Source organism: Talpa occidentalis, unplaced genomic scaffold (genome assembly GCF_014898055.3).
Source record: "Talpa occidentalis isolate TD23 unplaced genomic scaffold, MPIMG_talOcc4v2.1 talOcc4.6, whole genome shotgun sequence".
NCBI classification, from domain to species: domain Eukaryota; kingdom Metazoa; phylum Chordata; class Mammalia; order Eulipotyphla; family Talpidae; genus Talpa; species Talpa occidentalis.
This window is the reverse complement of record NW_023604972.1, coordinates 32,807,974-32,830,623: the sequence shown is the minus strand read 5'-3', so window position 1 is coordinate 32,830,623 and position 22,650 is coordinate 32,807,974. Positions and strand designations below refer to the sequence as shown.

The 22,650-nt window shown below is 35.4% G+C and overlaps 1 long non-coding RNA gene across 3 annotated transcripts; it reads right to left on the bottom strand.

Annotated features, from left to right (window-relative positions):
• Positions 1-220: 220 nt before the first annotated feature.
• Positions 221-22,435, bottom strand: LOC119260748 (uncharacterized). Of its 3 annotated transcripts, XR_008549315.1 has the most exons (6): positions 22,360-22,435; positions 22,180-22,272; positions 18,923-18,997; positions 3,863-4,022; positions 1,561-1,622; positions 221-479 (listed from the first exon to the last, which is right to left on the bottom strand). It is a non-coding gene; the product is annotated as an uncharacterized LOC119260748 (long non-coding RNA). The 3 variants fall into 3 exon arrangements; XR_008549316.1 differs by lacking the exon at positions 3,863-4,022; XR_005128795.2 differs by lacking the exons at positions 1,561-1,622; positions 3,863-4,022.
• Positions 22,436-22,650: the final 215 nt, after the last annotated feature.

Below are 22,650 nucleotides of genomic sequence, written 5' to 3'. Positions count from 1 at the left end.
TATATATACAAACATCACCTACATCTTAAACAAATTTGAGTTGGGTTTTATAACTTGTACCTGAATAACCCCTTCTTATAAAGCTACTTGTAAAGAATAGGAGTTATCTGTCCCATCTTCATTCTCCCCATTCCATATGTGACTATCCTTGTAAATTGGAATATTTATAGGTGTATTTTTTCTTAGAACTCTAAAATTATAATCTATAAGTGTTATGAATATATATCAAGGTTGCAAACAGGATTTCATATTGATCATGTTTAGCCTAAGCTTATTCATGGAAAACAAACAAAAAAAGCTTCATGTTTAGTTATTTTATGATCATAACATTTCCTTTGAGTTGCATCTGACTAAATTGCTCTCAAATAAAGAAACTAAAGTAGAAATATACTCATAAAAGTTAGAGAAAGAGTTGGTACAGGGTTTTACTCCGTGCTTCAATTTCCAAACAAGTGGCCATTTGGTACATTTGATCCCTCCTGTAACAGAAACAGAAATATCAGTTTTGAGAAGCCATTCCATTTAGAAGCAGTTCTGGTTGAAAGTCTTCCTTATACTGAGTGAAATCTGCTTGCAATATTTTGTCTCTGCCATTGATGTTTATCCTTTTTCATTCTGTAATTTTAAATCAGGGATCATGTCTTTTTTGTTCATCACTGCACTACGTTTATACAGTAAATCTATGGACTATGTGTCAATGTATTTCTATATTAATTAAATCATACATTAATACATTTTTTATTTTACATAAATAAAGTGATGGAGGCATTATCTCTAGGACCATGTAGAATAATCCCAATATTGAAAAACAGTACTTTTCAGTTTTTCAAACTATATAGCTTCTTATTTCAAACTGTCTGTCAAACTCTTCAACTATCTTCTTTGTTCTCCTCAAGAATTCTATAATTCTATGACCCAATGCTGTAGAATTCTAATTCTGCTGCTTTTAGCTTTTATATTTTTATTTGACTTTTGTTTGCTCACCAGAGAACCATATTGTTGATTCAAAGTGAGTCTGCAATAAGTTAAAATGTTAGGATGTTCTCAAATATGTATTTTATGGGTCTTTATATTTATTTCATGTCATAATTTCTGTTGCTAGATTGAATTCTACTTATTTAACCTTCCAAAATAAAATTTGATATTAACTATGTAGTCTATAGTTAATAGTTAAACAATACAGTCTATTATCTATAGACTATGTAGTTAGTCCTTAGTTGGATGAATTTGATGAACATTTACCTCTTATGACATACAATATCTTGAATAAAAGAATCACTAAATATTTGTGAATATGTATTTTGAATGAAATTATTAAACCTAATGAAATCAATGATATATTCTATGCAATTCAAACTTAGGATGAGCAAGAAATGAGAGCTGTTGCTAATCCTGAATTTGGTACTAATCCTTAGAGAACACTTCTGTTGTCATATCACTGTTCACTTCGCATTGCAATATGCTAATGAGAGCATAAACATTCTAGCGAGGACATCTATCAGATTTGGACTCTCATTTTTGAACTTTACTGTATGTAGTCAGTGGCACTTTGTTTTTTACCTGATGTGTTGCCTGATGTATCTGACTGAAGTAAATTTTCTTTGACGTGCATTCACTATGAGCTTGTAGACACATTGAATCCAAAAAAAAAAAAAAAAAAAAGAGAGAAAGAGAGATTGAGGATTGCTGTTGCTTTCTTTATTCTATCTCAAGGATGGAATTTAGAAAGAACAACGAGAAACATGTAAGTGAAGCATATGCAAAATGCAAAGTAGATCTTGAACATATCCAAGGGAAGCCCATGCCACTAAACAACTAATTAGTGTCTTCATTAGTGTCTCACAACAAGAAATATGAGCATGGAGGGAGGGAACTCCTATATTTCTCTAGAGAGATTATAAAACAAAGTACTACTTGATCTGATCTCATCTGTTCTTCTCCTTTGTCTTTACAGACAAAGAGGAGACATAAATAAGCTCCCACCTTCTGCTAAGGACTGCATCTCTTGCCAATTATTTAAATGAATAAAGAGATGACTATTGGGAAGTACACTTAAAAGGATAGAGAGAGAGAGGCCAAACTACCTATATCATGATAATAGATTCTATCCCCAGTTACTCCAGGTATGCGAACATTTAAGATATAAACCAAAAGGCCTTGAGCTGTAAATTCTGGTTCCTTTACTTTGCATAGACTTGACCTGGTAAGCATCTAGAAGTACCAACTTCCTAAATAACTTTGAAATATGTCAAAGGGAGAGAGATTTTAAAAAATTCCTCAAAAACAATTAACATGATCCTGAAGGAATAAAATATTTTATTGGAGCCTCCCTGATGGCCTTGGTGTTAAGTCTCAGTGCTATCACCGCCACGGCCTGAGTTTAATAACCGGCCAGGGAGCTAACCCACATATGGCACAGCAGACCTCTCTTATCTCCCCGGCTGCTACTCTCAGCAGTGTATTTCAGTAGATCTACCTGTTCTGCTCGCCATTTTGTCTCTGGTGAATCCTCTCCCCCACACACACCTCTGGCCTACACCCCAGATCGTCTATGCCAAAAAATGATAATATACTGAAAATTCCTTAGTGTCAAGCTTTTGTAAATGATGATAGAATTTAAATTAGAATCTCAAAATTTCTTTTTTTTTAAAGATTTACACATACAAGAACTGGGGTGTAGGCCAGATGTGTGGGGTTGAGAGGATTCACCAGAGAGAGTGGGGAGCAGAACAGGCAGATCAACTGAAATATACTGCTGAGGGGAGCAGCGGGCAAGACAGGAGAGGTCTGCTGCACCATGTGTGTTAGTTCCCTGGCCAGGGATGGAACTAATGAAGCAGTGGCTGCAGATAGCTTCATAGTGCTGCCTTAATTCCTTGCACTACAAGGGAGGCCTGAAAGCAGATATTCTTGAGATAGAAACTTGAGGAAATGTAAAAAAGGACAACTCAGGGAGTGACTAGTCATAGAACAATTTGTGTAAGGAAGTAGAGATAGTGGGAGACACTATCTCAGAGTGCAAAGTCGGCACTAGCCAAGGACAGATACCCTTCCTTCACAGGATCATTCACACACACCACATGGACTCAGATGGAGCAGGTCAGACACTCCAGCGATCATAGGCTGTACATCTTTGGGATGTGAGAGGAAATCAGAGTGCTTGGAGAAAACCCATACACACAAGAAAAATATGGAAATTTTGTACAGACAACAACAGGCCAGAAATTGCACTTTTTCCTCATCCATGTTCTAATGCAATGACGTTGAACAAAAGGACATTTGTCAAGAACCAGTTGTAATTGGAGGAAGTTAGAAAGTGAGAGTTAGAAAAGAATGTGATAACCACCAAGACTGAAGAGGTAGGTTAGAAGCACATAGGAAGGGCTTTTGAGTCAGATTAAATATTTGAACCATTGTGTAAACAATGGTAGAAAGTTTCAATCATAATAAAAATATGATTTCATCAATATTTTTGAAAGATCAGTCTGACAACTGAGTTGGCATAGGAAAGGAAATTACTAATTAAACCAATTAAACACACAGTATACACATTCTATCAGCATAATGTGTTACCACTGGAATTATGTCAACATGCCTCTTGTGTAAATAAGACAAAACAGGTTGAACATGATTTGCTGAATAACAAAGGGGAAAAAGACATAATCCTTATTTTACAAATTAAAATAAGCATCTGTCTTTGGAATAGCATTGCTAATTATTTGGAAAACAATACAATGAAATGTGAAAAAATAAAGTGATAGGCAAACATTCAGATATTTCAGAAGATTATTTACTGAAAAGAAGAGACAGAATGATTATTTGAAAAAGGAGATGTAAGTTTTAAAAGCTGTCCTAATCTTACCTAATCAAAATCCATTGTGTCTGGCCAGAACACATTGTCTTCAGCATATTAACAATACTAGAAACTTTGCTTTCAGTTTGAAGAAACAAGTACATTATTTTGATGATTATGAAATACTCCCTTTATTATTGTGGCATAATTTCCCAGTTTCTCTTCTTACCTAAATGTTTTGATACAAAAACAGAATTTATATAACATACAGAGTATGTAGAGGAAATAAAAAACACTTTGAGCGCCTCCCCGGTGGCGCAGCGGTTGAGCGCTGGGTTGCGAAGCTGCCCGCGGCCTCTGCGGTGCCGGTTCGATCCCCGGCTGCTCCCCGGCCACTGGAGGAGGGTCCCACATGGTGCGCAGACCTCTCCTGCCGCCCGCTGCTCCCCTCAGCTGTGTACTTGGGTCCTTCTGCCTGCTCTGCTCCCCGCTCTGGCTCTGGTGAATTCTCTCGCCCTCCCGCGCTTCTGACTGTACCCAGTGCATGTATAAACAAAACAAACAAACAAACCAGCAAACAAATAAATAAAAAGCATGCCTCTATCAAAAAAAAAAAAAAAAAAAAAAAAAAAAACACTTTGACTCAGTATGGATAGGGTGGAAAGGAAAGTGAAATAAATAGCATTTATAGCTCAGTTTTCTAATTTACATATTTTCCTGTTTCTCTAGAAAATTGACATTTAAATATATCAAAACATTGTATATTATTCCTGAAGATAAAAAAAATTGTATAAATTCACATGTAAATGCATCACCTAGACCTTCAATTTAAACATGAAATAGGTTTATATTTGTGAGTGTGTGTGTGCATGTGTGTGTGTATAACCTTTTAAATAAACATGGAAAATTTCAGAAGGTAAAGTCAGAGTGAAAATATGCTTTCACCTTAACTACAGTTGACTTTACTATTATTAAATTACTTAAAAGTAATAAATACATTTTTATAACTATAAAACATTTTTGAATGTATCAAAGAAAACATAATTGCAATACACAAGTGCCCCTTGAAGAGAGCAGCCATTAAAAGAAATTAAAAGAAAAACTACAGAAGTAGTAATAACCAAATCCTTTTATATATATATATATATATATATATATATATATATATATATATATAAAGTTTTCTCCTTTTTTTTCCTCAAAGATTTTTCTTTTCTTTATTTTTGCATAGAAGAACTGGGCATAGGCCAGAGGTGCCAGGGTGAGAAGATTCATTAGAGACAGTAGGGAGCAGAACAGGCAAATGTAATGAAATACACTGTTTTTTTTTTTTTTTTTTAGCTTTAAATTTTTTATCTATTTACTTTATTTGTTTGTTTGTTTATGTTAATTTTTTCTTTTTTTCTTTTTTTTTTAATATTAAATTTTATTTTTATATTCCCCCATACAATTGCAAACGCCCCACTCTGACCCCAATCCTTCCCCTCCCGCCGCCCACCCCCCAAAAAGTGTCTCTGGTTCATAGTTTTTTGTTGATTTTGATTTTCACTTTCTTATATTCATTTTCCTGGTCCCTTATTTAAGTTTTCTAGATTCCTGCTATGAGTGAGACCATCCGGTATTTTTCTTTTTCTTTTTGGCTTATTTCGCTGAGCATGATCCCTTCCAGCGCCATCCATGTTGCTGCAAATTGCATGTGTTTATCTTTTTTGAATGCTGAGTAATATTCCATGGTATATATGTACCACATCTTCTTGATCCAGTCATCTATTTTTGGGCATTTGGGTTGTTTCCAAAGCTTAGCTATTGTAAACAGTGCTGCTATAAACATAGGAGTGCAGGTGCTCTTTGGAATTGATGTTTCTGTGTCCTTTGGGTAAATACCTAGGAGTGGAATTGCTGGATCATATGGAAGCTCTATGTTTAGTAGGTCCAGAAATCTCCACACAGCTCTCCATAGTGGTTGGACCAGTTTGCACTCCCACCAGCAGTGCAGGAGAGTTCCTTTTTCTCCACATCCTCGCCAACATTTGTTGTTGCTAGTTTTTTTAATATGTGCCATTCTCACTGGTGTGAGATGGTATCTCATGGTAGTTTTGATTTGCATTTCCCTGATGACAAGTGATGTTGAACATTTTTTCATATGTCTGTTGGCCATTTGCATTTCCTCTTCAGAGAAGTTTCTTTTTAGCTCTTCTGCCCATTTTTTGACTGGATTATTTTCTTTGTTGTTGCTGAGTCTCATCAGCTCTTTGCAGATTTTTGTGATCAGTCCTTTATCATTAGTGTTGGGTGCAAAAATGTTCTCCCAGTTGGTGGGGTTTCTCTTTGTTAATGTTAAGGGGACCAGTGGGTGAGACGGGAGAGGCCTGCTGTGCAATATGTGGTTTAGCTCCATGGCTGGGGGTTAGCTCCCAGACCATTGAGGTGATAGCACTGAGACTTAACCCCTAGGCCACCAGGGAGGCCCCCAAGTCCTATTTTAGTACTTTTTCTCTCATTTGCATTGCAACTGTTATGCTTCTCTTTATGTAGGCATTTTGAATCACATTTTCAGTTTTATTTTTTGTATTGTATTATTTTTTATTGAGGTAACATTGGTTTTAAACAATGTATACCATTTAGGGGTAAAGATGCATACCTCTTCCTATGTATGTTACCCACTACCAGAGCACCCACAAGCTTACACCATAGTCTACTGGGTCCACAACCCACTTTGTTTTTCATCCCACTACCCACAACCTCTCATAGCCTCAGTTCTACCATCGTATTTCTATGGCTTGTTTGATTTCGTTTTTTCTGTTCCTTTTTTGTTTCTTTATATTTCTCACATGAGTAAAATCATCTTGTCTTTGGCCTTCTGACTTATTTTGCTTAGCACAATCCTCTCTAATTCCATCCATGTTATTTCAAATGGCAAGAGTTCATCTCATGTTGATAGCCAAGTAGTATTCCATTGTGTGTATATATACCACATCTTCCTAATCCACTTACTGGTTCTTGAGCATTGAGGTTGCTTCTATAACGTAGACATTGTAAAAAGTGCTGCAATGAACATTCCAGTGGATATATCCATTCAAATTAGTGGTTTTTTGCATGTTTTAGGTAGATACATAGGAGTAGAATTGCTGGATCACAAGGCTGACCTTTTTTCTAATATTTTGATAAATTTCCACTTGTTTTCTATAAGGGCTAGACTAGTCTACATTCCTACCAATAGTGAATGAAGTTTCCTTTTTCTCCATACCCTCCACAACACTTGTTTCTGTTATTTTTGATATGGGTCTTTGTCATAATGTGAAATGGTGTCTTATTCTGGTTTTGATTTTCATTTTCCTGATGACAAATCATTATGAGCATTTTTTTTTACATGCCTGTTGGTCATCTGTATATCTTCTTTGGAGAAATTTCTAGTTAGCTTTCTGCCCAATTTTTTATCAAATTGTTTTTTGTTGTTGCTGAGTTGTATGAATTCTTTTTAGGTCTTTGATATTAGCCCTTTGTCACACTTATGATATAGAAATAGAAATATTTTTTCCCACTCAGTAAGGTGTCTTTTCATTTTAATGATCATTGCTTTTGATCTTTGCTTTGATCATTGCTTTTGCTCTTCAGCTTTTCAGTTAGGTGTAGTCCCATTTGTTTATTCTGGTATTCATTGGACTTGAGTCCACTAAGACATCCCTGAAACCATATCTTGATGCATTTTTCCTGTTTTCTTCTCTGCATTTGATGGTTTCAGTTTTACACCCCTGTCCTTAATCTATTTTAAGAAAATTTTTGTGTATGGTATGAGGTAATGGTCTAGTTCCATTCTTTAACATGTGACTGCACAATTACCCCAACACCATTTGTTGAGATTCTCCTTTCTCCATTGTATACACTTAACACAGTTGTATTTATTTTTTTAAGATTTATTTATGCATACAAGAACTGGGGTATAAATCAAAGGTGCAGGAGGTGAGAGGATTCACCAGAGATTGGGGAGCAGAACAGGCAGATCTACTGAAATATACTGCTGAGGGGAGCAGCAGGCGAGGCAGGAGAGGTCTGCTGCACCATGTGTGTTGCTCCCTGGCTGGCCTGGGATGAAACTGGTGCTACAATGGCTGCTAATAGCTTGATAGCACTATCTTTAACCCCTGCACCACTCTTGAGTCTTTTATAAAATAACTATCCACATATATGTTTCTACGTTCTAAATTCTGTTGCACTGGTCTATTTTTGTTCCAATATTGCATTATTTTGATGTATCTATATAGTATAGTTTAAAGTTTGGGAGTGTGATACCTCCATTTTTCTTTTTTGTCAGGATTGTTTTGGCTATCATGCTGTTTTATGGTTCCATATAAATTTAAATAATTTTTCTCTATGTCTTTGATAATGCCATTGATTTTTTTTTTAGGAGTTTTACTAAGTGTATACATGTTTTAGATAAAACATTCATTTTAACAATTTAATTCTTCAAACCATGAGCAAGGAAAAACTTTCCATTTATTTGTATCTTATTCTGTTCCTTTTAGCAATGTCTTACAGTGCTAATTGCACAGATCTTTTAACCCTTGTTAAGTATACACCTAGGTATTTAATTCCTTTTTATGTGATTTGTAAATAGAATTGTTTCCATGATTTCTTTCTCTATCAATTCACTATTTGCGTATAGAAATGCAACCACTTTTTGTCCATTTATTTTGTGGCCTCCTACCTCACTTAAATGATTTATTGTGCTAGTACTTTTTTAATAGGGTCCTTAGGAGTTTCCATGTATACTATCACATTGTTTGTAAATAATGATAGTTTTTTTCTTCTTTTCCAATTTGGATTCCTTTCTGTCATTCTTTTGCCTAATTGCTCTAGTTTGGACAATCAGTACTAAATTGAATATTGGTAGTAAAATGGAAATCCTTTTCTTACACCTAAAAGTTTTCAATTTCTTCCCATTATGATCTTAACTAATTGGAAATTTAGTGTAGGATGTTAAGACAGGGTGCCCAATTTTATTATTGTTTTCTTTTAGACTATTTCAATATTTTCAGCAACATTAATTGAAATTATTTACTTTAATCAATGCTACTTATATCACATATTTTTCTTATAATAATTGAATTTTGACTTCTATTATGTTTGATTCATGGGGATTTTTATTTTTGAATTAGTGTTATATATATTTTGCATTATAATGCTGTATTTCATTTTGGTATGTAGTAAGAATTGTTTCCTGTATAAATCATTTAATTGACAAATTCAGGTAATAGATCCAGTTTGAAGAAGACGCTAAGACAGAGACTCTACATGGATAAATTAAAAAAAAAAATTACTAAAGTTATATAAACCAATTAGCTGATTGGGTTTTACAGTAGACAGGAAAGAAATATTTCCCAGTGATAGATAAGGTAAATCTTTTGGTCTCTATAGCTGATAATTGTAGATCCTAAAAGTGAGGTAGGGGTAGTCAAATCAGAACTTGAAAAAAAAAAAAAAAACATTACTATCCCTTTTTCAGGTGAAGACTTACATGCAAGAGGCAATAGTTTCACCTGGACTAGTGCTGGAAACCAGAGCACTAGCTGGGATCTTCTTAACCTTGTACAGTGGTAATGTGATCCCTACTAGCATGTAGAAGCATGACAGCAGGAATTGGCTTTATTTTTTTTTCATTGCTGTGCCCCCAGTAACAAACACTATTTATAAAGCCAAGTTATGGAAACAACCTAAGTATCTAATAAGACATGAGTGGATTAAGAAGATGTGGTATATATACACAATGGAATACTCAACTATTTTTTTTCAATTATACAAGAGTTGGGGTACAGGCCAGAGGTGCGGGAGGGTGAGACAGAGTGGGGAGCAGAACAGGCAGACAACCAAATTACACTGCTGAGGGGAGCAGTGGGAGAGACAGGAGAGGTCTACCGTACACCTTGTGGGTTGTTCTCTGGCTGGCTATGGGATCAAATTTGTGCTGCAGAGGCTGAGGATTGCTTCATAATGCAGTGCTTAACCCCTTGTGCCACCAGGGAGGCCCCCTACTCAACTATTTAAAGAGAAAGAGAGATAGAGATGAAATCTTACCATTATGATCACATGGATGGACCTGGAGGGGATTGTGCTAATCAAAATAAGTCAGAAGGAGAAAGACAAATAACAGATGACTTCACTCACATTTGAAATACAGAGACAAAAAAGCAAAGAGATAGACAAAACTAAACCAAAACAAATCCTACAAATTTAACTGTAAAATTGAAGCTACCAAGGGGTTAAGGGAAGGTGAAGAGCAAAGGAGAACACAACGGACTACAGAGGAGTGTATTGGCGGTGGGAGTATGTGGTAAAACATATCTGAAGAGGTGTGAACCTACCTTTATAATCATATGAAATATTATACACCAACATTTCCTCAATTAAAAGAAAAGAATTGAAACTATCAGAGTAAGTTTAATGAACAATTGCTAAATCTTGAACAATTTAATGGAAAGATTTCAGGTAAAATGTGCAAAATATACTTCTATCAAAAACAATTCCTTGTCCACACTCTCGGTGTCTTGAGTTCACACAATTTGACTGAACCTGCAACTGTAGAAATGGCCAGCTTTGTCACTTGGAATTATGCTAACCATATCTTGGACCAATTATAAGGTCTATTGTGTGAAACTTATATTATTCATTTTCAGAAATTTCTCAGTTATTTTTACAAGGTTTTTCCTATAAAGCTTAAAAGTAATTTTGATGTAATGTAAAATAATGAATTTTAAGGTATCTTGTTGAATTGATAGATTATTTTGAGAGGAATGACATTTAAATTACCCAATCGAATAAGATTTTTGTCTTTCTATTTATTAAAGTCCATTTTTTTCGGTCGCTTTATAATTTGTTCTACAAGTCCTAAAGTGCAGTTAAAATGTTTTAACTTTTTACTATGTTACTTCCAACTCTGTGTGTTGTTATCTACTTTGAAAGCTGTATCAATTTTCAGCTGTAAGAAACAGAAACCCACCTTGAGTTTAAGGACAAAAGAAAACAAATAAACAAAAAAAAGTTTCATTCCACTCAAGTTAAATGCCTATAAATACAATATGAATTTATTAGGGGGAGTCCACATTACAGTAATATAAGCACATGATTAAATTGGCAGCAAGAAGAGGAATAGGTAATGAACCCCTTAGCAAAGATGCTCCTCACAGTTCAGAAGTCTGGAAATGCAGAATGGGCAGCTCCAGGCTGAGTTCCAGGAATCCCTCTGTGATGCGAGGTGGGGGAGTGGATGCCACTTCTCAGGGCTAAAGTTCCCAGTGGCTTTCACCAAACTCTAGAAAAGGCCTCAGGACCATGGTATCCAGGGTGGAGTCCACTGGCATCACAAATTGCCTCATCTTTGGTGCCCGTATTTATGCCACTTCTCAGAGGCATCTTATTAGGGCCATCTGTTAATTTTGACTTAAGTGGAATCTCTTTCCACACAGCCATGTTTTTATCCAGCCTTACAAATGTCTGTTTATCAATGTCTTCTTAAACAAGGGGTTGATTTTATTGATAACTTAAGTCACTTTGTTACTTAAAGGCTCTACAATAGGCCACATCCTTCTATCATAGGGTCGTTACAATCAATGGCAATACATATAGTGCTGGATCAGTCAGGATCATTACAATATCAATACACGTAGCATCTCTTAATTTTGCCTCCAAGGATGCTATTTGCTCAAGGAAAGAAGTATGGTAATAACAGGGAAGTACTGAGTGCTTGCCCGAGGCATTTTAACATGCTTATTTGCTTTAACATTTTTACTTAATAACTCTGAAGTAGATATTGTTACCATAACACTTTATAGTTCTCATGCTTTCTCAAACACCCACACCTTTCCCATTGCCAACGAAAGTGAAATATAAAGGGTCCATGAGTTTGCTGGGGCTACCTTAAAAAGATACCAACAACTGAGTGTCTTAATCAACAAATTTATCTTTTCAGTTCTGGAAGGTTACAAGTTCCAGATCAAGGTGTCAGTAGGGTTGGTTGCTTCTCAGGGCTGTGAAGGAGAATCTGTTCCACCCCTTCTTGGGAGTTTACCACCAATCTGGCATTCCGTGGCTTTTGCCATATCAACCCCATCTCTGCATTTATCTTCAGAGTATTCTTACTGTATGTTGAAATGACAAAAGTATATTAAATATGAGACTAAATTCTATTGAAATAAGAGACTTACCTCTTCTTATATCCCTTAGGATATTAATTAACCTTAGAAAATTTGTAAATGTAAGTACTTTGTCCTTTTTTTTAAAGATTTATTTATGCATATAAGAGCTGGGGTACAGGCCAGAGATGGCGGGGGTAGTGAGAGGATTCACCAGAGACAGAGTGGGGAGCAGAGCAGTGGATCTTCTGAAATACACTGCTGAGGGGAGCAGAGCGACAGTCAGGAGAGGTCTACTAAGCCATGTGGGTCACCTCCCTGGCCAGGGATGGAACTCGCATTGCAGCAGCTGTGGATTGCCCCATAGTGCTGGGATACTGTGATAGTGCTGAAGCTCAACCTCCTGTGCCACCAGGGAGGGCCCTTTGTCCCCTTTTTTAATTCATTGTATGTAAATACATTTGAAGACTAAATAGGTCTCCATTAGTTTGATGAACTAGGGTTGTCTTTCTCAAGTAGCTGGAGACATCTGTTTGAAATATAAGCAGTACAGGAGATAGTACCCCTATATCCCAGTTTCTATGGAAAGGTAGGATCTCTAACATCAGAGGGGCCTTATTCCAAGCTGCAAAACCATCTCTACTGTAACAAAGATGAGTTTGTTTTGTTTCTGGATGAAGACAATTTGCTAACATACAAAGTCATTTCAAATGCCAGATAAAATTAGCATGAACTATGGGTATGCTATCAAGACCTCTTACTTGATTAGTGATTTATCTTGAAAACATGCATGTAACGGGCTGTATCTGTAGCTATATTGAAGGCTGAGGGTTTCTTTCTCTCTTTGCAATGTTTTTGTGGATTATTTTTAATGTGCATTACATTTTGGTTTAATTCTTATGTATTATTAAAATGGTTTTCTTTACTATCTTTGTGGAAGGGGATTCTAGGTTGAGACAATAGTTTATTTCCTCAACAGTGTCTCTGTGCAAATTTCCCCTTTTCTTAAGGACAGTTAGTCATAATGGATTAAGGCATACTTTAATCACCTCATTGTTAGTAATCACATCAAGTAAGGCAATATTGTGAGGTATTGGAGGTTAAAACTACAACATATGATTTGAGATTGTAGGATACAATTCAACCTATACCACAATATAATTTATTTGCCCCAAGTTCAATGAGGAAGTGAAAAATCAGAGTGTAGGAACAATGCATGTTTCACACCCAGGCTTTTAAGCATATGTATTCCACTGTGTAGAAACCCCAAAGTTAAATGACTAAATTTCATATAATGACAGACTCACTCAAACTAAATTGCAATTCTAGGTTAAAGCATTCCTAACTGTTTAAGAAGAAATGCTATTCATCTCTCATTCTTTTGCTCTCAGACTCAGAAAGAAATACATCATCAGGAGAAGCAGTTCCAAATACAAAATACCTTTTCAGATATTTTAACATTAATTTAAAATAACATTACTTGAAAATGCTTTTAGAAAAACAACATTTTTATTTAGGAAAAAAATGCTTGGCAAATTGTATATTAACCCATAATTTTGTGATTATAAGTGTAAATTTTTCTTGCCTGAAATTTTAATGAGAAAAAAGAAACAGGCAATGGGCTTTCTGCGTCTCAGTCAGTCTCTTGTTTTGAGTCCAATGATCTTGTCCTTTTTCTTCTATTTTCTAATAAAAGTCCTGCAAACTCTTTCATTACAGCATCTCTGCCATACAAAATCATCTGAACATGAATTATTTCTAATTCTTAATGGGATTTCCAAATGAAAAAATGCATTTATGGCTTTTATTGTTGCATCTCATCTATACTCAGGCAAGACTTCACTGCTGGCTTCTTCTTTATTGGTGCAGGAGAAGTTTATTGCATAATTCATAGCCCATTAATGATCTGGCAACCAACAAAACTCTTTAGGCAATGCAAAAATAGCCATGTCCACTAAACAGAGAGATTAACTGCACTTGGATGCTGTGAATAACTGTGCAGGAAAAGCAGGTAGATCTCAAAAGGGCATGCTTATTTGTTCAAGGAGGATTTTCTCAAGTATTTTCTTAAGACCATCTTAAGGAGCATTAATAACCCCCTTGTCACATAAACACAGACATATTTCATGATTAAAAATACTCCCACTATTAGATAAACAGAAATATGTGATGATTTTCATATATCCTTTTATCTGAAAACAAATATTCTACTTCCATCTATGGAAATAAAATTATGAGTATGCTTTAATTAATTTTATTGCTTACAAAGGCCTCACTTTAAGATATGGCATCAGTAAAACCCAGAATATGTTCCATTTCCCCCCCTTTCCATTCAGTAAGGAGCTTTATGAGAGAAATTTATGTGTTTCAGTTTTTAACCATTCTTTATGGGTCCTTTATCTAAGTATTTTATTTTTCATAGAAATGAACATAATGATTCTTTTTGACTTTCAGTAATATCCTTCCTACAAGTTCATCCTGGCATAAGTGATACAGCTTGCATGAACTATTGGACAATCAGTTTCAGATCATTCTCTGTACCACCGGGTCTTACCCTATTTCTGCAGTAATTTTCTCCAGCTGTGTTGCTGATACAGGTAATATAGCAAGCATTTATAAAATATTTGAAATCTTTCTTTTTTAGTTGAAGTCATGTTCAGAGCATTTTCTGAATCAATTCTGGGAAACTTTGACATATTGTGTACTTTCTAAAATAACTTAAAAGTTTTTGCTTCTTTATAAAGTTAGTTGGAGAACTTTGTAGAGAAAAAGAAAGGAAAGCTGATTGTTTCAATTACATTCAGACACTTATATGCCATACATTCTAGGCTTGCAAAGCAAAAAGACATGAAGGAATGTTTCAAACATCTTTTTTTCTAAGTAACTGTAGCATTAAGACCTATAAATAGTCTTTCCCTTTTATAGCTTTAGTTTTACAGGTTAATTAACTTATCTTTGTATGTTTTTTGATGGGACCTTTATATGGGTCTTTCCCAATATTACATACTTCATGTCAACTAAAGAAGCTTGTATCCATACCAGGCTAATTTTCTTATAACCTGGTTTCTTTTAGATATTTATTTAGGCATCTCATCTACCATCTAGAATCATTTCCCTTCTCTTGATGATTTTTAAAATCTCAATATCTTGTTTTTTTTAAACCTCACCTTTTCCATATTAATATATGTGTTACCTGCATTCTTACAAAATGGAATATAAGCATAAGGAAAAAAAACTCTGATGGGTTGTGTAGAACTCCACCATCATTTTACTAGGGAACGTTTCTCATCTGGACCTATGTCTCATGAGTCATGATTTTAGAATGTTTCCAAGTTCTTTGAGAATATACCAGCAATAAATAATGCAATAATAGGATTATATTGTAAACTCTTAAAGTGAATATACTTATGTCGCTTTTGCTCAATCAACCAGTCAATCAGCCACTAAATACAAAATGAAAATCTGCTATTCACAGGTAATACGCAAGTTGCTATAGGAAATAAGAAAAGTAGACATACACCATCTCTTCTCTAAACACCTACAGGTTATTTGAGTAACAAAGTAATAGCTAATATAAGATATGAAAAGATTTGTAAGCATGAAGAAGGAATGTCACTGTGTGCCAATAGACTGAATCTGAATCAGTGATGGTGATTCATATTTTAATGACTTAAAATATGCAGATAATGAGAAAATACAAATACTAAAGACTGAAGATAGCAATTTATAAGGGCCATTCCACAGATGTACTTGTTTGGTAGTCAATAAAAAAGGACGTTGAAAATAGGTTTAAAAAGCTAAAAATCAGCCCTATTATGAAGTATCTTCAATTCCAGTTTCAAAATTCTAGTCTTTACCTTGACAATAGATAATATGATTTGGTAGACAAAACATTAAGATTTTTGAATAAGCAATAGACCAGAGGGGAAAAAAGTGATTTTAGGAAGATTAAATTTTTATATATACCTAGAATGAATTGTTGCAAGAAAAAAATGGACATGTTATGACTACTTACAAATTTACAGTGATAATGCAGATATAATAGTGGAGGAAACATGAAAAGAAATTAAAAAAAAACTGGTATGTGTAAGGTGTATGATCCTGCATGTTATCACACACAGTGTGTTTGCTGATGAAATTGATGAATAACCTTCAATCTAAAAGAAAATTTAGAGGAAGTTGCATATGTTTTTCTTAGCAGGTGGAAGTCTTTTCCATTTCCATTGACTTTACTTCTCATCACATTGAGTTAGGTGTCAGGTCCAACCCCTCAGCATAGCACAGGAGGCTCTATGTCATTCTTTCTCCTCACTATAACAACACCCTGGGTATGTGACATTAAGACCTGATTGCAGCCTTTCAAATTTCAAGTTTACTCATCATCTGATGCCTTTACAAATGTCCTTTTATTTGTCACAGATGTTTCTGCTCCCTGATCCAACTGGCTGTCTCATATTCGTGCCTCAGAAATCAAGTCCCCTCATCTGACAAGTCTCTTCTGACTCTGCAAGCTGAGGGAGATGCTGCTCTTCTAGTTCTCACAGCTCCCTGGAAAGACATCTTATATGACCAGACAGTGTACAGTCACCACTGGCATGATCTTCCTTCCATGAGGTTCTGGGTTGTTTGTAGGCAACTTCTATGCTTTCTTTACCTCTACATTGAAACCCACATGCAGTACCTACTCAATATTTGTCAAAGGAATTTTGAGTAAGAGATTGTACAAGTAATGATGTAAATGGAAACAAAACTGTGTGAACAAATGAATGTGTTTCATTTCCCAATTACTTCCCACCAGTTCTTTAATTATCAGTTATATGATTGATGTCCTATATGGATATTATAGAGCTGTGGTTCACATCAAATTTTAAAATATTCAAGGGCACTTGAATGAAACAGGTAAGAAAATGAGATAAAAACATCCCCACTGTACTTGAACTAATAATGGAGTTATTTAATAGGAGGCATTTAACACAATGGGATTTTAAATAGAGCCAATTCCAAAGTACTTAATCTGAATGATGCAATTAGTTTAGGATGCTGGAAACTAAATTATGAAGAAAACATTTTATTAGTCATGAATAAACTGCCAATCATTACATTGTTGTTAAAAAACTTAAAAAAAGGTAATTTTGAAATATGGAATTTGATTTGACTGCCAGACATTAATGAAAGTAAATATTCACTTAAAATATCAGCTTTTAATTAACAGAATTTTTAAAAAAAATTATTGGTTTATAAGAAGTCATATTGGTTTATGACATTATATAAATATCAGGCATACAACATTATAATTCAACATCTTCATATGCTACTTGTTTCCCACCAAACAATTGACCCTTGTCCCCCAATTGCTTACCCTCCACCCCCTTCTGCTCTAATAACCACTATTTTGTTTAAGTTACAACCCCTTTTTCCACATTTCCATATATGCCCATATTTTCTCTAAATTGTTTAATATGTGACTAATTCCCACTGAATGAATTTGGAAAGAAGTGACCAATTTTTAAAAAAATGTCAACCATGTGTATAAAACTACACACCTGGCTTGCTGTATTGTTATATGTGCACATTAGAGTAAGGTTCATGCTGATATACAATGTATATTTAGACTGATCCAATAGGATAAATCTTGTGTCTCAGCCAAATAAAATATATATGTATATGGTTACCTAGTTGTTTTTAATTCATTTGGATACAAGGTGAAAATACTGATGCCAGAAAAAATTTTAATACTTGGATTAGAAAAATCATAAGTACAACCAATATAATACAAATGAAGCAAATACCAGTTAACACTTACTACAATAAGTGAACTAGTAAAAAAGTGCTTAGAGCTATTGTGTTTGGACAGATTTAAGTCTGTGAAAACTACTGTTAGACACAGTGTAACAACCTAAGACATTTATGTAGAGAGATAACTTTCCATCTTTGAGATCTATTTCAAGCATCCTGCCTCTTCTCATGAATATTATAGCAATTATCACAATCTCAATTTTGAATCCAAGTAATTCAGGTATGCCACTAATTCACTCTATCCTCCAAAACCACTGATTTATTTTTACAGTATTTAAGTCACTCGAACAACTCTTGAAGCTCTTACCTTTTGGCCAATCCCACTTGAATCTGCCAGCCCAACCCACTAACCCTCTTTCGCAATCACCTTTTCATGGTTCTCCATTTCCTTGAACTTCTATAATTATACTCTCTAGCGAGAAACTAGAAAACCTTTTAAAATATTTAAATCATTCATGCTACTCACCTTCTTAAAAACTTCTGTGAGTTTCCATTGCTGTTAGGGAAATACGCAAAACCTGCATACGCTCTAGAACCCACTTGTCTTTCCCTACATCTCCCATCTCAATTAGATGTCACATTCCCTCTCACACTCATTACTCTTACAGTGTTTCCTCAGTTCTTTAATATGATATTCTCTATAAGTTTGGTGCCTTTGCCTGGAATCTCCCTCCCACTTTGTCTTTCACTAGCTAACTCAATAATTTACAGATCTCAGCTTAAATTTCTTCAGAGACCTCCAGTCTTTAAAGCATTTCTCCTTTACCACATGCATTTTGCTTTAACAATTCCATATCTATGTCCTACAGGAGATTAAAAACCTGTAATGATAGAAACCTTGCCTATCTTGTTCAAAACTATATCTCTTCTTAATAATTGAGACCCAGCATAATGTAGAGTAGGCACAGAGGGTGACTTCTAAGCATGGATGGATCAAACATCAGCTCACAAATTGCACTGAAATCCATTTCAATATAATGTGATATTGCTGAGTCTATGCCCAAAGTCAGGACAACCTGAGAAGGCCAGAAGTTTAAATTAGTGGGTCCTTCATAGATATCAATCAACAATGGGGAAAGGCATCATAAAGCACATGGTCCAATCACCTAATAATAAAACACGCGCATGCACCAGGAATAAAATTAAGACAAAATTAATTCAGGTTAAAAGTGACGATCATGAAGTAGAAAACAACCTTAAGAGTTACCTGGGTGCAGCTTCCTAAATATAAGGATATATCCTGTCATATTTTCCTTTTTGTATCTTGCTAATGGCACACCACCTTCAAAAAAAAAAACAAACAAAACACACAACTGTTAATAAAAGCCCTAAGTGTTGGCCCTCATAGAGACAGAAGAATCCTAGGGATTTAGAGAAAATGTCAGATGCCAGTCGGGAAGTTCCGCTTGGCAAGTACTCCATGGCAAGGTCACTGCAAACCTCTTCCTCACCTACACATTTATCCTCCACTTTACCCTCTCCTGTTCTTTTACCCTTCCTTTCATGCCACTCCCATTATCCATTTTACCCTAATTCTCTAGTTCTTTATCTATATATTGCCTTTTTCCATCTTGTTGTCTTTAATCAAAGTCAAATCTGTAATGTGAGTATCTCTAATTGAAAGGTGGGTTTTATTTCCATCATACTGGACTTAAAAATAACAAAAAATAAAAGAAAAATGGTTGATGAGAGTCAAAAAGATACGTGGAGGAAATTTGACCCTCTGTACTCTACTATATTCTTCTGTAAATTGGATCTTATGAAAGAATGATGAGGGATGGGTGGCAAATAGCCACAAGAGGATACCAAAGTGAAATGTACTTAAACAGCTCTTTGTCTTCAAGTATAGGCTGTAAAAGATGGTACTGAGTACATTGAAAGAAAAATAATAAAAGCAGTGAGAAGCAATCTATAATTATACAGATCATAAGATAACATTTCTTATTATAAGTATTTAATTTGAAACCTTAATACACCACTTTAGAAAAGAAGTCAGGTCTTTCCTGCAAACAAATTACATTTGAATGGCATGAATAACTAGTTATTGTTGTTAACATTTCACACTTATAAAATCTTGCATTCATATTCCCACAGAACTAAAGGGCTAAGCACCTTTGCAGATCAGCAGAGAAAATTACTTCACCCATCACAGATATGGCATCTCCTCTAGGGAAGGAGTTGGCAGCTCTTTAACAATGCATAATGCTTTGTGACATTCTAGAAAGGATTTGAGAGTTGAATTCTGACTGTGCTGTGGCATATCCTCCAAGCTCTGTTTCATCACACTCAACAGTTAGTTTCCACCACATAGATATTTTTTTTTCCAAGCATAACTTCTCATAAATAAGGCAGTTTGTTACTATGCCCCTTTGTCAGATGTCAGAAGCTTTAGAGATTTATGTTTTAAAAGTATGTCCAGCTGAATTTTAAGATATACCAAAAAAAGAGAGAAAAAGAAGAAATATGAAGAAGACAGGGTTTCCAGCTTCGGTTCTCTCTTTTTAATGATATAATCTACAAAGCCCTTAAACTCTATCTCATTTTTATTAGTAAACTGGATATTACTATTTTAGTCTACCAGTGATTGCCAATGTAGTCATGCTATGAAATCTGTGCTTCTACTTCTGTGTTTAGAAAATTCATTTTTCAACAGGTTTTGTTTTTTTTTTTTTTAGCAGATTCGACTGTCTTCTAAGAATTGGGAATGCAGCTATGAATAAAATGAAATGCTTTTCCTGGTAGAGTTTATAGTTAAGAGAGGGGAGATGGAAAATAAAAAATCACCTGTTAAGAGAATAAAGAGCGATAATGATGGTAAATGCCTCTTTACATAAAGTGATCTGGGTGATATCTCTGACAAAATGACATTTTAACAGAGACCTGAAAGTGGTAAGACTGTGAGTCATGTCAGCATCCAGGGGACAAATGTTCTAGGCAGAGCATAAGTTAGAGGAAGAGCAAGGAGGCCAGTGATCTCAGCTAAAAAAGAGCAAGAGGGAGAAAATCAGAAGATAAACTCAGAAATAGTAATGGGCTGAGTAATATAAAGCCTATAGGTTATGGAAAGATTTGAAGAGGGCACTGAATAGCAGTGTCATTTATACATTTTATTAATTTTGATTGATGTTACATTGGTTTATAACATTACATTTTCAAGGGCACAGTATTGTAATTTAAAATCTGTATACACTACATTGTGAAAAAACACTAGTCTTGTTTCCATTTATCACCATATAGCTACCCCTTTTGTCCATTTGTAACAGTGTGATATCCATAGAAAGGGGAGATTCCAGATTCCCTGCCCCACCCCACCGGAAGTAGGGTGGAGCAGAACAGGGAAAGAACAGGAAGCAGCAGAGCAAGATGGGGAAAGATGTCTGGAGGAGACATGTGAAGCAGAAAGACATGTGAAGAAGAAGCTATGTTTGCTTCTCAGCCTTTATTTTGTATCAGGGACTTGGGGGACATGAAAAAAGAAATTCTAAAGTGATGTGGGTGAGAGACCCACCACGCAGAGTTTGACAACGACATCCTTTATATTGACTTGGATTTTGATTTTGCTCTTTTCCTTCCAAACTTGTCTGGTTCCTTCTGCCCCTTTCCTATGGTTCCTACTAATAGGTGCCTTAGATTTGTGGCAAGCTTTTAGGCCTCAGCAGTCCTGCTTTGGGCCAACCCTGTTTGGATTGGCATTTACCCACAAGGGGATGTGTATCTTTAGGTGCTTTTTTTTTTTTTAAAGATTTATTTATTTATGCATACAAGAGCTGGGTACAGGCCAGAGGTGTGTGTGGGGGGGTGGTGAGAGGATTCACCAGAGACAGAGTGGGGAACAAACAGGCAGATTGACCGAAGTACACTGCTGAGGGGAGCAGCAGGTGAGACAGGAGAGGTCTGCTGCCCCATGTGGGTTGCTCCCTGGCAGGGGATCGATCTCGTGCTTTAGAGGCTGCTGACAGCTTCATAGGTTGCATCTTAAACCCTTGTGCCGTCAGGGAGGCCCTCTTTAGGTGCTTTATCTGGAAACTATTTTAATTATATTCTTTTTCTTTTTATTGAATACTAATTGTTGCACATTAATTGTATTCGTTATTTTCTATTGAAAGTCCTAGGCACTAAAGTCTATGTGGCAGATGGCAGAACCTATTTAGAGCAGGCAAGTTTGGGGGTCTGGGTTGCCTCTCATTCTGCTAATACATTCAGTCACCCCTGCCATTCCCTTTCCCCTTTGTTAGTCTCCAATCTTATCTCTGGACCTAAGAGTTTGTTTGTTTTTCTGTATGTACAACTGATTCATACCAAAGTTATCAAGAATATACACTGGAGAAAGGACAGTCTCTTCAATATACAGTGTTGGGAAAAATGGACAGCCACATGCAAAAGAATGACTCTAGATCACTTCTTCACACAATACACAAAGTTTAATTCAAGACTGACTTGAATTTCAGATTGGTAATCACTTACGTTTTTAATAGAATCATTCAGGGTATGTAGGAGAAAACAGACCATAGTGCATGACCAGAAGTAGGGAGAATTCAGAAAACCATTCCAGAAATTCTGCAAAGAGATGATAGTGTCTTGAATTACTTAGCAGTTTATGTAATATCATGTTCAAGGAGGAAAGGTATTTAACAGAAAGCTTACTTCAATAAGTTTAACTCAAGGAGTCAAATATGAAAATGCTTCTCTAAATGGTAGAGGAAAGATTTTAAACTTTTCACCTGAGGTAACCATGGTAGTGGGGATGTGTAACTTATATTTATTATGTCATAGTCTACCTGTTGTTTCTCACTGTGTGGCACTTCTTTGGAATTTAACAAAGTAACATGAAGTCTTCCCTTTTCTATCCATTGGTAGAGCCCTCTATTTCAAAAACCACTTCTGTTTCTCCCATTTTCACATCATGAATCTAAACACATAAACAGGAGCTTCACA